The sequence below is a fragment of the Protobothrops mucrosquamatus genome, unplaced genomic scaffold, assembly GCF_001527695.2.
Source record: "Protobothrops mucrosquamatus isolate PMUCROS unplaced genomic scaffold, P.Mucros_1.0 scaffold_109, whole genome shotgun sequence".
Taxonomy (NCBI): Eukaryota; Metazoa; Chordata; class Lepidosauria; order Squamata; family Viperidae; genus Protobothrops; species Protobothrops mucrosquamatus.
Window position 1 is genome coordinate 668653 of NW_015386185.1, and position 16116 is coordinate 684768.

The window sequence follows — 16116 nt, forward strand, 5'->3', positions numbered from 1 at the left end:
CTCTCTCTCTCTCTCTCTCTCTCTCTCTCTCTCTCTCTCTCTCTCTCTCTCTCTCTCTCTCTCTCTCTCTCTCTCTCTCTCTCTCTCTCTCTCTCTCTCTCTCTCTCTCTCTCTCTCTCTCTCTCTCTCTCTCTCTCTCTCTCTCTCTCTCTCTCTCTCTCTCTCTCTCTCTCTCTCTCTCTCTCTCTCTCTGTCTTTCCCACCCATTTCAGTCTGAAAAGGGACTCTATCTTTAGTACAACTACAGTATACACAATTTATGAGCATCATTAGAAAGGCCCAGTTGTAGCAAAGAGTCAGAATCAGGAAACTTGACAACTGCACTGGAGAAGTTGTGGTTTAGCACTCAGAGTGGGCTGAGACTCTGAGCCTGTTGCTGCTATGGAAACTGTTTCGCCACTTAGACGAGCTTATGTTCTAAAACCACAACGTGCTGCACATCCTCTTCCTTTTATACAGGCTTCTGAAAAGGAAAAACAGAAATACGCATAGCGAAACCACACATGTGTAACTAAGGACTCATTTGCGGCAGCTATCCTGTTTGCTGTATTTGTTCTAAATTAGTTAGTTGAAGATCAGATAAAGAGGAACTTGAAAGCACACAGTGAATTGCAACTAAGGATTAGAAATTAATTGTATTTTCATTTTAGGAGGCAAATTGGCCTTATGTCTGAAATGTTAACCTGAACTGGAGTAAAGTGATATGCTCAAATCTGAATTTTCTGGATTTTGTGATGTTACTTCTTAAGATGCAATAATGGACCTAAAATACCTATTTTACGGAAGAATGTCTACAAGATGCTTACATTACAGCAAAGGGTTTAATTATAGCTTAATTTCATGGCTTAGAAAATATGCACATTCGTAAAATTGCATCAGAAGCATACAAAAATCGTGTTTGCATTTAAGTTGGAGGAAAGAAAAGCAGCTTGAAACAAGCTGAACCAAACTTAAGATGGAAAAAAACTTAGCCTTGGTGAAACTGAAATAGGCTGGGTTGTCCATCCCTAGTCACGAGTGACTTCAACTTTCAACTCTTTAGATCAGAATTATTTTTACCTTGCCATATAGTTTTAGGTTGGGCCAGTTCCTCTCAGTTAATTAAAGAAGGCTGATTTCAACCATTGATGTCGTCTAATGAGTTTCATTCCTGACAAACTTTGCAGAAATATCTAAACAGGTTTTTAAAAATATATTAATATTTTAGTGAAGACATTATTACATGTGTTTATATTTACGGTCATTCTATTAATAACTTGGAATGGTTTTGTCTCAATTAAACTCCAAACTTATCCATACAATTACATACAGTAAGCTAAAGGATGATGCTGGTGAAGTACGTTGTTCCAAGTTAGATACTCTAGCAACCTGATCATTGCTAAGATATTCTTTTCCATTTTCAGAAGTTTCCAGGATATGGTCAAAAAAGGCAAGATGGAGGCTGTGAGGGTACTGTCTATTGCTTCTGTGGTAGCGTGTCACATTAAAAAAAAAGGCAGAGCCTGAATCATGCAATCCTGCCTGCCTTCTTGACTTTTTAACCATGCCCTGCATATTAAAATAATGTAACACAGGGGTCCCCACCCTCTGGGCCGTGGCCCACTACCAGGCCATGGCCTCTTGGCCACTGGGCCGCGTGAATGGCTGGCCAGTATGCACCTGTGTGTGCATGCACTGCCCCCTTGTGCTAGTGCAGCCCTGAGCATTGCATGGGTGCTAGGCCCACCCCGAGCATCATGTGGGCGCTAGGCCTGCCCGAGTGTCATGCGGGCGCTAGGCCCACCCTGAGCATTCCACAGGCGCTAGGCCCACTCCTAGTGGTGCATGGGTACTAGCTCCACCCCCAGCTTCGTGTGTGCACCCCTGTTTGCATTGCGCGTGTGCACGCAGCCCCTTGCCTGCCCCTTTCTTTCCCTCTGGGCCGCCAACCTGGAAAGGTTGGGCACCTCTGATGTAATATATCCATGTTAAAATAATGGAGCAAGAAGGAGGAAAACTGGATTATTTTGCAGATGGAGAAAGTATAGAAAAAGACATTGCTTCTTAGATAATTATGCTTGAACTCATGTCATTGTAGGCCAGGTGTGGTCTGTTGTTTGAGTTAGAATTCAGATTATATCTGACTTCCGCTCAACAAAACCTGATCTTGCACTCAACGTTTAGCAAAGCTGTTTTTATTTTCAACATATCTCTGTTACAGTTTCCACATGGCCCTTCTTTTACAGCTTCTGCTAGTGGTGGGTGCTCATCAGAAGAGCCTTTAAGAATTTTCAGGCTTCTTAATGTCAACTGCACTTAGGAGGTTAATTGGGGAACTGTGCAGGTTGAAAGAGCTTGCTAGCAATGTATGTTATAAGCCAATATTTGCAAAGCAGTTGCAATATTCATAGATTCTCCTGACAAAGCCAAACATATTTTTGTCTCCTTGTGATGTAAGAACACTGCTTGTGTTCCCTGGACCATTCCATGACATGTCACCCAATGTTTTCTCTCCAGTTGCTACATTCATTTGATTGACAATGGCTTGTGCAAGATCAGCCTTTGAATCTAGCAGCTTGATCACAGTCTTCTTTTAAAGCAAAATGTAACAACAACATAGTTAATGTTTAGCTGAGTTCTTTTTATCAGCTCTTTCCAGCTTCCATCCATTTCCTTTCAGATATTGTAATGGTAGGTGAAAAAGATCTCGGGTGAATGGGCCAAGAAAAACTGCCTGAGGAGTGACCAGGTAAGAGACAGCATAGCCTCCAGCTGGATACTGGACAGAACAAGAGGCTCAGAAGAGACCCTCTTTAGCTTCCCAGACTGTAAAAGAGATGGAGGGACAGTTATACTTTCACACTTGTAAGATTCTGTTACTGTAGCTTTACAATAAAGTAGAATTAGCTCATGTTTCCTGTCTGATCTGCCCATTAAGGTTGACACACATATATATAACTTCAGTATGGATGTCTAAGGCATCCGACTGGGAATAGTTGTTGTACTGTATAGACTCATTGGGATGTAATCAGAGAAGGATTTGCTTCTTAGTAAGCTTGCAAAAGATGCTCTTTTTATAATAGATTTGATTGTTGGAAACTCAGTTTAATCATCTTCCACGATGCTGGGCTGCCTGGATAGACTATTATCAGTGTATTAGCATTCTACATGCATGCTTGCTATCTGACATATAGGCACATACCATAATACAGTATGGGATACATCAGTAACAATCCTTCCCCCCCCTCTCTCCTTGAAATTTATTTTATATACATTTCAAAAGTTTGAAACACCTTCCAATTTTGGAAGAATTGCTTCTCTGAACTGCAGAAAGGTTACTTTCTGGCCTCTGGGGTTTATAGCCATTAGATCATCTTGTGTGAAAGATCCTTTACTTCAAGACATGTTATTGACAAACATCTTCTCTTTAAGAAAGATTTAGAATCTTGTACTAGGCAGACCACACGTCGGCTGGAAAAAATAAGGTGGCAAACTTTTGCTGTTGGACCTGGAGTTTTGTAGTTCAGGTCTTAAAAAATATATATTAAACTTGACTTTAAAAAAAAAGGGGGGGCTAAAATGATCTAATATCAGTAAAACAGTTTTTTTTGTCAAAAACATGCCAAATTGTTTTCTTTACAAATATCATATTCATGTTGAAGTTCAAATCATATAAACTTCTCTAAACTCCTGTGGACTATGTAAAATAAAATTTATCAGCTAGATATGATCACAGCCATAGGGTTTTTACATCTTGGTCTTTTAAAAGCAAGTCTCCTCATCAATTGACAGAGTGGCTCATGGCTACCTTCTTACAAGTGAAACTGATTTCTCCCATATAGAGTTTGTCAGAGTTTGTTGGAGTTTGTTATGTTATGGTGCCATCTACTGATTTCTTGTTAAATGCTTTTAAATAACTCAAGGATGAGCAAAGACAGCAAAAAGAATAACCTGATGATTGTCCTCCAGTCACTGTATCTTTCACAGCTGAATAATGGTATATATGTATTAATAAACTTTCTATCCCATCACAAATAAACTTTCTATCCCATCATGAATAGTATATAAATCTTACTTGTATACATGTGTGGACATATGTACCCTAAACATAAATGTATCACCTATATTCTCTTTCTGCCTCTGTCTTTCTATGTGGCTACTTTATTTTGTATCTGGTGGTATCTGTGGGGGCAGTTGATTGGGCTGGACATTCATCCTTCATACTAAATCATAACTTGGTTTGTTTGTTTTGGGTTTAATGTGTAATGCAAGCCCAGTCACCGTGGATTGTAGCTTGGGAGTTATGTTTTATTGTGACCCAATGAAGCAAATCATGAGATGCAAGTGGTCCCCTATTTAAGACTGTAATTACGATTTCAGTTGTAAATCATGATGGTCATAAAGCCACGTGACCAGACCTGTTTTTAATGATCTTTTTTGCAGTGATCATTAAGCGAATTTGGTGGTTGTTAAGTGAACCATTGTTTGCTTTGGGGCAGTTTTTGCTGGTAACTGGAAGTAAATGCCATTTTCTGGCAAAACTAAATCGCAGTCATGTGACTGCAGAGCACTGCAAATGGCTGTAAATGCAGGCCCATTGGTGAGCATCCAAAATGTAACAGTGGCAGTGGTTCGCTTAACAAACGAGGCAAGAAAGGTTGTAAAACGGGGCAAAACTCACTTAACTAATTTGTGGCCTCCACTGGTAAGATATCTGGACCATTTTTTTTTCATACTACAATGTATTCATGTCTTCGTTTTCCTCCTTCTTAGGCCAATCAACACCACCAGGAACGTCTATTAGGGCAGCCACAAATGGTAAGCAATATGTGTATTTAATTTGTTTTTGTGAAATCTTTGCTTTTCATGGGATATGATCTTATGCCACAACAGCTATTCATCAGCAACATCTGCATGAGCAGAACCTGTTAAGAATTGATGGCAATAGGATGGAGATGTATCATTACAACTTTGAAATCAATCTGCTATATAAAATGACCAAAAACGGAAGAGGGTTTGCATTCTATCCTTATATAATCAATTTCACTACATTAGTCAATGGAACTAACCTTTGAGAAACTCGGTGGCCTAGAGGTTAAGACTCTGCCTCAGGAGGCTGAGAGTTCAATCCTAGGCAGAGGCAGATGTTTCTCTATCAAGGCACAAAGAGAAAATATCTGCTGTGAACTCTGCGTAGGTTTCAGGAAGGACATCTGGCCAGTAAACACTCAGCTCCATTCAGTCACCCTGACTCCACCCCGATGCAAGGGACGACAGGGTTGTAAAAAGAAAAAAAATGCTACTAACCTTTAATGGTTAGTAACATTATACCCATCTGTCTACATTTTTTGGAAATATTGGTTTATTTTGGCTTTCCTTGTTTTCCCTGGGGTTGTTAATTTAAGCTCATCTACACTGCCCAGTTGTCCCATTGCCAAAACAGGAAGGAAAAAATGGACAGTGCCATCCTCTATGGATTTCTGACTCATAAAATAAACTTCAAGGTGTGATTTTCTGCTTTGACTCTGAAATACACTTTTCCATCTTATGTCACCTCAAGTCAATGGTGGGATTCAAATATGTGAACAACCGGTTCTCTGTGGGGATGCCGCTTCTGGAAGTCCATTCTGGGCCTGGGCAACAAAAAATTAGCTACCGGTTCTGCCGAAGTGGTGCGAACCGGCTGAATCCCACCACTGCCTCAAGTGTTCTTATCCATTTAAAATAGTTCATTGCGGATGCCTTGGTGTATAAGCGTGTACACAAATACACACTCACATACACTTATATACAAGAGTGTAGATATTTGTGTGTGTGTGTGTGTGTGTGTGTGTGTGCATGTGAGCCCCAGAAGACCCACCCACAGAAGGGAAAATAATTCACAATTGGGTCTTTTGGGGGGAGAGAATAATAGCAAGGCACAGCAGCAGAGAGATTGTCCAGTGGAGGATGTGGTAGCTTATCATTTGAAATTAATACCTTGCAAGCTATTGTAAGAGTGTCTCGGTCTGGATAGGATTTTCTTAAAATGATTTAATCAAACTTGCATGAGCACAGTACATGGGCAACTTAAATGTGTGAATATGCTCTATGTTTGTGTCTTATATTTTTACTGGTTTTGTAAACTGCACTCAGAAATGTGGTTGCTGGGTCATATGCTAACAGCATAAATGAATGGTGAGTGTCCTTTCTCTCTGATGTATGTTTAACCAGTTTCTTTCCAAGGGGCAAATACTAAAAATATTACTTGGGTTAATTATGTTGTAATTGTTTTTACTACCTTTTGGAGTGATTTCCCTGACTTTCTGATCAGTGAAGTTAGGCTTATGCAACTTCCAGGAAGTTTTTCAATAATAATAATAATAATAATAATAATAATAATAATAATAATAATAATAATAATAATAATAATAATAATAATAATAATAATAATAATAATAATATAATTGAAGAATTAGAAGGGTTAAAAGTGTTAAAAATGCACATTGCGGCTACAATAAACTTCATCAGGAAATCAGTGTTGTATTCTTCTAATGTAATTGTATTTAAACATTAAAATGCCTTTAATATATTGCTAAATTTAAGGACAGAAGTGATATTAGAGTAACAATATGAGGGATGGGTGAGTAGAGCTGTGTTTTGCAATGTTTAATTATAAAGCCCCTGAGAAGTGGTCTCAGGTCATTACTGCGTTTTATACATTTCTGGGTGAACCAGATCAATTTGTGGGATTTTTTTTTTAATCTGTGCACAATAATGCTGTTTTTTTCCCCATTCCTTATCTACCCTCCATAGGAAAAACAACTCCTGACTTTTCCTTGACACCTTCACGCACCACTCCATTCTCACCCGCAAGCACCTTTGAAGCAAAGGCTGGTTCTCCAACCAACGAAACAGTACCTCCTCCTGTTTCTCAGGCTGTTAATTTTACTGAAACCTCTCTTAGCAAAAAGAGTGTGGCTTTCACTGCTACTTCTGCTTCCCTCACTATCTCAGGTTTGCTTTAGTGATTCAGGCATAAGGAAACTAAACGAAACTGAGAATTTCGGGTCATAATGCCTTGTAAACATTGTCTATTTGCATGGGAAAGCTCTACGTCTATGTTGCAAAGTTGAATTCCATAGGGCTGGAAGCATTTTATTGGGATTCTTGATTATACAGTGTGGCAATGCAGGAAATTTGGTAACGGTGTCAGTTCTGTGGTCTGGAGTGATCAGTCTCTATGTCACCTATCCCCAACCTGGCTCCTTTCGGATGTGTTAGACTCATAACTCTCCCAGTTCCCATAGACTGAGACTGGTATGCTGAGAATGCTGGGAACTACCCATCTGGATGGTATCTGCCTTGCAAAGGTTGTTTATGTATGTATCTATACCAGTGGTGGTGAACCTATGGCACGCGTGCCAGAGGTGGCATTCAGAGCCCTCTCTGTGGGCACGCACACCGTTGCCCCAGCAGACTTCGCCAGAGTAGCGAGCACATGGCATTTGGAAGCGACAGGGCAGGAAGTGAGTGAGCAAGAGGCATTGGGCCTCTGGGGATGCCCCGGAGATGGCGAGGGACTGGCCCTGGCCACGCTCACCCAGTCTGTCATGATCACTGCAACCACACTCACACAGTGGACCATGTCCCCCCCTGAGGGCACCACAATGCTGATGCAGCCCTGGCACTTTGTGATAAATAAGTGGGTTTTGGGTTGCAGTTTGGGCACTCGGTCTCTAAAAGGCTCGCCATCACTGATCTATACAATGAAGTAGGAAATGAGGCAGCAGCTCTTTCTGTAGTGCCTGGGAGGTAAATACATGGACAAATTGGTGAAGGTGATGTATCTCAGCAAGGCAGAGGCTGGCCTTATGTCTACGTTGTTTTATGCATCGGGAAAGGCTGAACCCCTAGGGAGCTTTCAGCTAGCTCTATCTGTTAAATGATATTCAGAACCATCTCCTCCTCCTCCTCCTCCTCCTCCTCCTCCTCCTCCTCCTCCCCCTCCTGAGAATTTTGAGATTCAGGAAAGTTAACATAATTTGCTTGGCGGAGCAATAAGTGAAACAATTAGTGGGACACCTGTGCTATGCCTTGGCTTGGGCCAATATGCAACATTATGTATCTGACTCTGAGTGAGATGGACAGCATCTAAATTTGACAAATAAATAAAATATTATAAAATATGCATGCACCTGTTTGTGCGCGCACTGTCTGATTAAGCTGTGACAAGTTCTTTTTTGTATGCTCTGACCATGGAAAGCAGGACTTCTTAATCTATGGATTAAACTCACCTGAGAGTTTCAAGCAACATGTGTGTGTGTGTGTGTGTGTGTGTGTGTGTCTGTGTGTGTGTGTGTGTGTGTGTATGTCTGTGTGTCTGTTTGTGTCACTGTATGCACATATCTATGTGAGTTAAAAATTACTTGCAGGAAGATTGAACGTGCTGTGAAAACATGCTTTGGGGTTTGTGTGTTTTTGTGTCTGCAAAACCTAGAGTGAGCATTACAGTATCACAAGGTTTCACGGCCCTTGTGATATTTAGATTAGTATATTAATAGATTAGACATAGATTAACAGCAGTACATTTATCATGGTCACTGCCCAGTATTTTCTTATTTTTTGTAAAGACATTACAAGGTTCAAATTCATAGAACATTTTGAGATGTTTAATAGGAATAAATTAAAAAAAAATTACCAATGCTAAAAGGATACTAAAGTACTCTAAAGCCTTCAAAACAGTTAAAGACAGAAAGAGATTAACATTTGATTATTAAAACATAAGTGGCATGTTATTTCTTGTCCAACCCTAACATCAGTGTGACCTTTAATTTTATTAAGGGGAAGTCTTATGAATTAGCATAGGCCAGGGGTAGGCAACCTTGGCTCTTTTATGACTCATGGACTTCAACTCCCAGAATTCCTGAGCCAGCTATGCTGGCTCAGGAATTCTGGGAGTTGAAGTCCATGAGTCATAAAAGAGCCAAGGTTGCCTACCCCTGGCATAGGCTATTGTGGTACTATGGAGGCAGAAAATCACTGATTCAGTAGCACTGAAATCAATGTATTATTACATTCAAAGGGAACTGAATTCAGGAATTAATATAGCTTGCCCAAATCTGCTTATATTTCAGTATAGAAATATTGTGGCATCTAAATATCTTTTCTAAGGACTTCATGGCTCCTCTATCAAGTTTGTGACATATTTCTTAACAGCTTGTTCCTTGTACAGCAAGCCATGGGGGTGAAAAAAACCCCCCACCAAAAGGCAAATTTGGGCCTAATCTGATTACAGACCAGATCACGACAGACCACTGTTTATCATGACCCCTGATTGCAACCACTGGGAGGTGTCATAATCTCCAACTAAGTAGGGGAAGGATTGCACCTTAAATTAACATTAGCTGTATACATTTCTAATCAGAAGGAAGCTCTGTTGAATTTAGGAGCTGTTATTGTGCAGTAGATTGCATGTAGCATGTAATACATTGTAATGTGTAGCGTGTAAAAGATTATACTTTTGATTTGAAAAAGCAGCACGGCACATTTTCTTTCCTTTCAAACTTTAAAATTGTTTCCCTAGATGGGAAATATATTAGCAGTTATTTCTGGATGTGATGCTAACATTCTCTTTATTTCCTTGGCAGATGATGGGAGCACTTTCTTTACACCAACCACTGGCACCACAACAAGCATCTCTTCAGCCTTTCCAAACACCACCTCAATAGGTGACAAACCTGCACCCATTTACTTACTATGCATGCAAAGTTTTTGAATACAGTTGAAATTTGTCGAAAACATTTTTCTTGTAGAAGTTGACTGAACTGAGTGGGAATTGTGTAGAAACTGTTTCTGAATTCTGCATTCAGCCCTATAATCTGAATGAGGAGCTAAAACTCATAAGGGGGTTGTTGTTTTTGCTGTTTCTGATTCAGCGTTGACTCCTAAACAGATCACTGGAGCTTTCTTGGCACGATTTTCAGAAGTGGTTTGCCCTTGCCTTCATTTTAGGGTAGTAAGAGAGTGACTGGCCGAAGGTCACTTAGCCGGCTTTGTGCCTAAGGCAACACTACAAACCATGTTTTCCTGGTTTCTAGCCTGGTGCCTCAAACCACCACGCCAAACTAGCTCTCTAATTATTTATATGTATCCAATTCATTTTAAAGTATTATAATTATTTCATTGTACTATTACAATTTTGTAAGAAGGAATAGGCATTAAAATAGGCCATAAAACAATAGTGGGTTTTTTTCCCCTTAGAGTGGCACTTTATATATTTATTGATTATTTACTAAATCAATTTATATGGCTGGCTACCTCGCAGATGCTATTCTAGGCAGCTAACAGCACATGAAAATCAATGCAGAAAACTAGAAATAAAGAAAGCTATGATGGTTGCTAAGAACCGCCCCCCCAATAAATATGGAATAATATCAATATCATTTCATGTGCCATCTAACCTCCTGTCTCCCATGCTCTGGAAGACATTCAGATCTTCAATGGTTTGTAAAAGACAGACAGGGCCAGGGTCTATCTAATCTCTCTAAAAAAAAAGGTCCACTTCCTAGATCCTATTAGTTGGCATTATTTAATTGAGGGAACTTAAACTGTGATCTTCCTATCAGACTTAGCAAGACTGATAGAAACAATTGGCAAAAAATGGTCTCACAAATAATCCAGTTTTGTGCCAAGAATGACTGAATGATAACCAGCACTTTGAATTCCACCCAGTGGAACTTCACAGGGCATGCAATTAATATGAGAACACCAAGATGCCCCATAATGGCCCATATCACTGCATGCTAGACCTAATGCAACTTCCACATAGTCTTCAAGGGCAGCCCCACTACATTTATGTAACATACAAAATGCATTGTAATAATCTTAAAGTGTGTTTGCTCCCATGAAAACATGTATGGGTCAAATAATTTCATTTGAAGGTTAAATCTTGATCACGATTTTTATCCACATGCATCTGCTATAGAATCAATCTCCAAAAACAAGATTTTTATAGATTCCTAAATTTTTTATTCAGGAAAATTCTGTCAATTATAAAGCTGCAAATTGCATAACAGCCATACAACCCCAGAACTTCTCAGAAAACAGGTGGGAGGTTTTTGTGGCAAGGGAGGCCTGTGGCCACGTTCGGTTTATGCACCAGCTGTGACTCTAATTGGACCAAGAGAGCTTAATCCTAATGGATCATATCCTAGTGACCTCACAAGTGGCTTACTGAAAAGCATTCTGCTTTTTGAAACTGGGAATGACTTTGAAGATGGTCTAGAAATTGCAATGGCCAAAGAGAAATGAATGGGTTAGTTTTTGGCAATGCCCATGGCAAAAAAAACATCCTCTCCAATCTTTACATAGAAATCCAAAATGAAACAAAGAACAAAGTATCTATGGCAATACTCAATCATCCAGATCATGGTTGTCCCAGAGGTGCTTTTTCAAAAGGCAACTTTTGAAGAATTCAATCAGAACTGAAGAAGCTTCTTGGATGAGAAGTGAAACATCTTCAAGAAAAAACAAAATATTAAGGTTGCTCTCCCCTTTTAAAGTTCCCATCCTAATAAATCCCCTCTCTTCAGGCTTGCTAAGAAGAAAAATTAACTACGCTTCGACAAATCAACTAGGTTAGATCTTTGCAGTTTGCTTTATTGCACTGGATGAAGATATGCCCATGCATGTATCTCCAAAAACATGAAGGAGCACTGTGACAATCCAAACCTATGATTACTCTAATAATGGCAGTGCATTTCTGCATGATTGCTATATGGGTCTCAATTGATTACACAGACAACTATAACAGAAATCATCAATTAAAAACTGTGAGGGCGAGATTTACAAGCTTCCAAATATGTTTCAAGTACAGTCTTAAGACTGAAAGTTGAAGTAAGATCTTGCTTATGCATCTCAATCTTCAATTAGCTTGAGCAGTTTTTTCCTAGGATAATTTAACCCCATTGCTGCTGTTAAATAGTCAGCAGAGTCAGTGGAAGAGGCCAGTTGAGGATAAACTGGTTCACTATGGTCTACCCTGCAGGTTACTGTGATCTGTACATCATAATTCTGCTAAAATTTCTCAAGCAGAACAATGTATATGTAGTGTTGAATGACAGCAGGAGATGAATGGGGCTTTGTATTATATTAGAATTTACTGGTATAGTATACATTTTCCACCAAAGTAGCCGGTTATTCCCTATCAATAACTACACATCACAGAGCATTTACACTGTGATGTTATGATGTCTATCTTTCACTGTAATAGAAGGAGGTTATAGGATGGTGGAATGTTACTGCCTCGTGTAGCAAGGACAGTAGAAAGCAACAACTATGTCCTACTGTGCCACAACCTTAATGAAGATTCTGAGCATGTTTAATTTCCTCAGTGTTGGAAAACGTTCTGAAAAAAAAGAGGGTGGAGGACATATTTATTATCTGGCTCCCATTCAATATTGCATACATAGTAACTAAACTCTGGTCAACTCTGATGCATGTTTGGCAAAAGATTTTCTGAAGTTTGCAGAAGGCAAGATTACAGTATGGTTACACTTTATATGCTTGTTTGAGTAGCGTATTGGGCAATTACCCAGCTATAGGAAGTCCTCAACTTAATGAGAATTTGTTTAACAATGGTTCAAAGTTATAACAGTCTCATAAGAAGCGACCTATGACCTGGACCCACACTTATGACGGCTGCACCCTCCCCTGCAATCAGATGATCATAATTTGGGCATTTGGCAACTGACTCTCTATGCAACCAGTTGCAATGTGATCGCAATATACAACTTTTTTGGGGGGGCAGTTTCTGATCAAATATGGCAAAAAAATCCCCATTGGGGAAGCTGTGACCATGTGATTCTCTTTACATCACTCTAACAATTTTATAACATTGAGTCTGTTCATGGGGTGACTCAACTTGATCGTAGTGACTTACAACATAAATTACAGTCCCAATTCTGGTGGTTGAAGTTGAAGATTACCTGTGTTTAGTTTAATAACTGTGAAGCTGTTACAAACTCTGCAACTGCTTGGAGCAGTCCAATTCACCTTATCCAATATAAGGGTCTGGGGATGTCTGATACAACCAAGAGTTACTGAGGTATCTACTGAAACCTCAGAGATAAATTATATTCTGAAATTAAGCTATGATTGATGTCTGCTGAAGTCTGATGTCATTAATTGGGCAGATCATTTTAGCACGGTTTATGAGCCACATCCTAAATATAGCCAGATGCTGAATATCCAATTACTGTTTTCATGAAATTATGAAATAATTCTATTAAGCAATGCAACATATTATTTAATCTCCCTCCTCTCAACCAGAACATAATGAAATGTGTACATGAATGTGTAAATCCAAAAATATTAATATTAAATAAAACGATATTTTTTCTCTTAAAGGCATTTGCTACAAATGACTTTCACTTATTTTTGTGTTTTTTTTCTTTACAGACGATAATAAGGAGTGTGGTAAGTTTTTAATTTTTCACCCCCCCCCCAGAAGATGGAATATATTATAATCATTTGAATAAGAAAGAAGCTCTATCAGTTTGAAAGATTGTCTCCACAGTTCTTTTGCATATTCTTGTAATATTAAAATATCCATATATACATGCCATATAAATTATACCTTTTTTAAAAAAAATAAAAATAAAAATAGAAGAGCTTTTGTTGGACTCCTTAGCAGAGAATCGTTTTCATGGGCTCTTCATGTGTATTTACCCATTTGGTAACAAATACAGGTAGTTCTCAACTAAACAAATACAGGTAGTTCAAAGTTACAACGGCACTGAAAAAAGTGACTTATGGCTGTTTTTCACACTTACGACCGTTGCAGCATCCCCATGGCCACGTGATTTACATTCGGATGCTTAACAACTGACTCACATTTAGGACGGTTGCAGTGTCATGACACTGGGGTCATGTGATCCCCTTTTGCAATTTTCTGACAAGCAAAATCAATGGGAAAGCCAGATTCACTTAACAGGAGGGTTACTAACTTAACAATTTCAATGATTCACTTAACAAATGTCTCACTTAGCAGCATAACTTTTGGGCTCAATTATAGTCAAAGGTCGAGGCCTACTGGCAGCTTGTTTAATAGGTAGCTTTCCAACCATATATATAGGATGCCATCAACCTTCTAATGGCTCCCAGCTCTGCTCCTCCTTTCCATCAAATTCCAAGAAAGCCACTGCAGTTACTAATGTCCAGTATGGCCTTGTCAGGAATGGGCTTGATGATAAAGAAGATAACCAGGCTGACAAACTGTAGTGCACTGCAGATGGTGCAAAATGGTGCAAGGAGTGCACACGGCTTCAAAAATTGTTAGCCGACCTCTTGATGAGTGCACAGAGCAGGGATCATGTGATAAATCTACAGAAAGGTCTGTGCAAGCTGCCTATTATCCACAAAGCACAATTTAAAGGGTCTATAGAGATTCTCCCTCATGCAGGTCATGGTTGTCCCAAAGGTGCTTTTTTTCAAAAGGCAACTGGACTTTCTCTGTTTTGTTTTGTTTTTTTGGAAAATGTTTCACTTCTCATCCAAGATGCTTCTTCAGTTCTGACTGAATGGTGGGGAATAATATAATATTCCCCACCATTCAATCGGAAGTGAAATGTTTTCAAAGAAAAAGCAAAGAAAGTCCAGTTGCATTTTGAAATGCACCTTTGGGGCACAGTTTAAAGTGTTGGTGTTGACCCTAGCCATAAATGCCTGAGCAACTGAATAATTGAAGGACCTTATTGCTTGTATGAAGTAAATCAGGGGTCTTCAAACTTGGCCCTTTTATGACTTGTGGACTTCAACTCCCAGAATTCCTCAGCCAGCGTGCCTGGCAGTTGAAGTCCACAAGTCTTCTGGAAGTTGAAGTCCACAAGTCATAAAAGGGCCAAGTTTGAAGACCCTTGAAGTAGATGGTTGCTCAGATCAGCAAAATAGATCCTTTTTGAAGAAGCTCGGGTATTTGGTACCTCTTTCCACATGAGGCTCCCAAGTTACTGAAGACTTTCCCCAGGAATGTCTGTTTGGTCCCCATTCTCTCAATATTTAGGAAAATGGCACACATTTTTTTATTTCCAAGCACTTAATTGTTCACTGATTTTAATGAAACTAGTTTTAATTTAATTATTATTGAATTAATTTCTTCTGCTTTTTAATATTTTTTTTATTTTTGCAAATCAACAATAAAAAGTGCTTTTAATAAATAGAACAACAGAGTAGAGATACAGATTTCATAAAATAAAGGTGAGCTCTGGATAAGCCACATTTGACAATGTCGCTCTGATAACATCATCAGTGTTTTTCTCAACCTTGGCAAATTTAAGCTGTCTGGACTACAACGCCCAGAATTCCCAGCTAAACATACTGGCTGGGGGATTCTGGGTTCTGAAGTTCAGACATCTTAAAATAGCCAAGGTTGAGGAACACTGTTCTAGACTGAAAATGTTGCTGAACTATCCCTCTATTCTCTACTTCCTGGAGGATTAAGTACTAAAACAGTGTAATGTAAGTGCCTTCCTGTTTGCGAATGAAAATTTCCAGAAAAGGTCATTTGGAAGCATAATTTGGGACTTTGGATCTGTTAGTCTTTGTTGAAGTCTAAGGATATGTTGTATGGTCTCAGAGATAGCTTTGTCCAGACTCATTATTTTTAGTGTTTAAACTGATAGGCTGCAAAGAAAAAAAAAATGTTTTTCCCCCTAAACAATTAAATTAATCTGTAAGAACTAGTTGGGCCAAATTTCCATAATTTATTTTCAGTTACTATCTTAAGCAGTATAGGAAAACCTAATCCAGATTGAGTAAACACATCAAGGGCCTTGAAGAATGATTTGAGGTGGCTTCATAAATCTAGCCAGAAAAATTTAGATTACACTGGTTCTAGAAGTTTTGTGTTTTTATAACCTGCGCCTTTTTCGCTGAGCCCTGAAGGCCCATCTATTCCGTGCGGCTGGCCTGGCGTAGTTTGATTATGTTTCAGTGGGGTTTTTTGTATGGGTGTGTTTTTAGAACAGGCCTGTTATTTAATTCGATTTTAGAACAGAAACTATTTATTTATTATCGTGGTTTTTAGTATCGCCTGTTCACCGCCCTGAGTCCCGTAAGGGAGATAGGGCGGTATATAAATTTAATAAATAAATAAAT

The 16116-nt window shown here is 39.1% G+C and overlaps 1 long non-coding RNA gene across 1 annotated transcript in view; it reads left to right on the forward strand.

Moving 5' to 3' along the window:
• The window catches only part of LOC107287643, a 45615-nt gene extending 32178 nt beyond the window's left edge, over positions 1 to 13437 (forward strand). The window contains exons 3-5 of the long non-coding RNA XR_001548878.1: positions 4753 to 4797; positions 9609 to 9689; positions 13420 to 13437. This is a non-coding gene — a long non-coding RNA (uncharacterized LOC107287643). The remainder of the gene's footprint in view (positions 1 to 4752; positions 4798 to 9608; positions 9690 to 13419) is intronic.
• The last annotated feature ends 2679 nt before the right edge of the window (positions 13438 to 16116 follow it).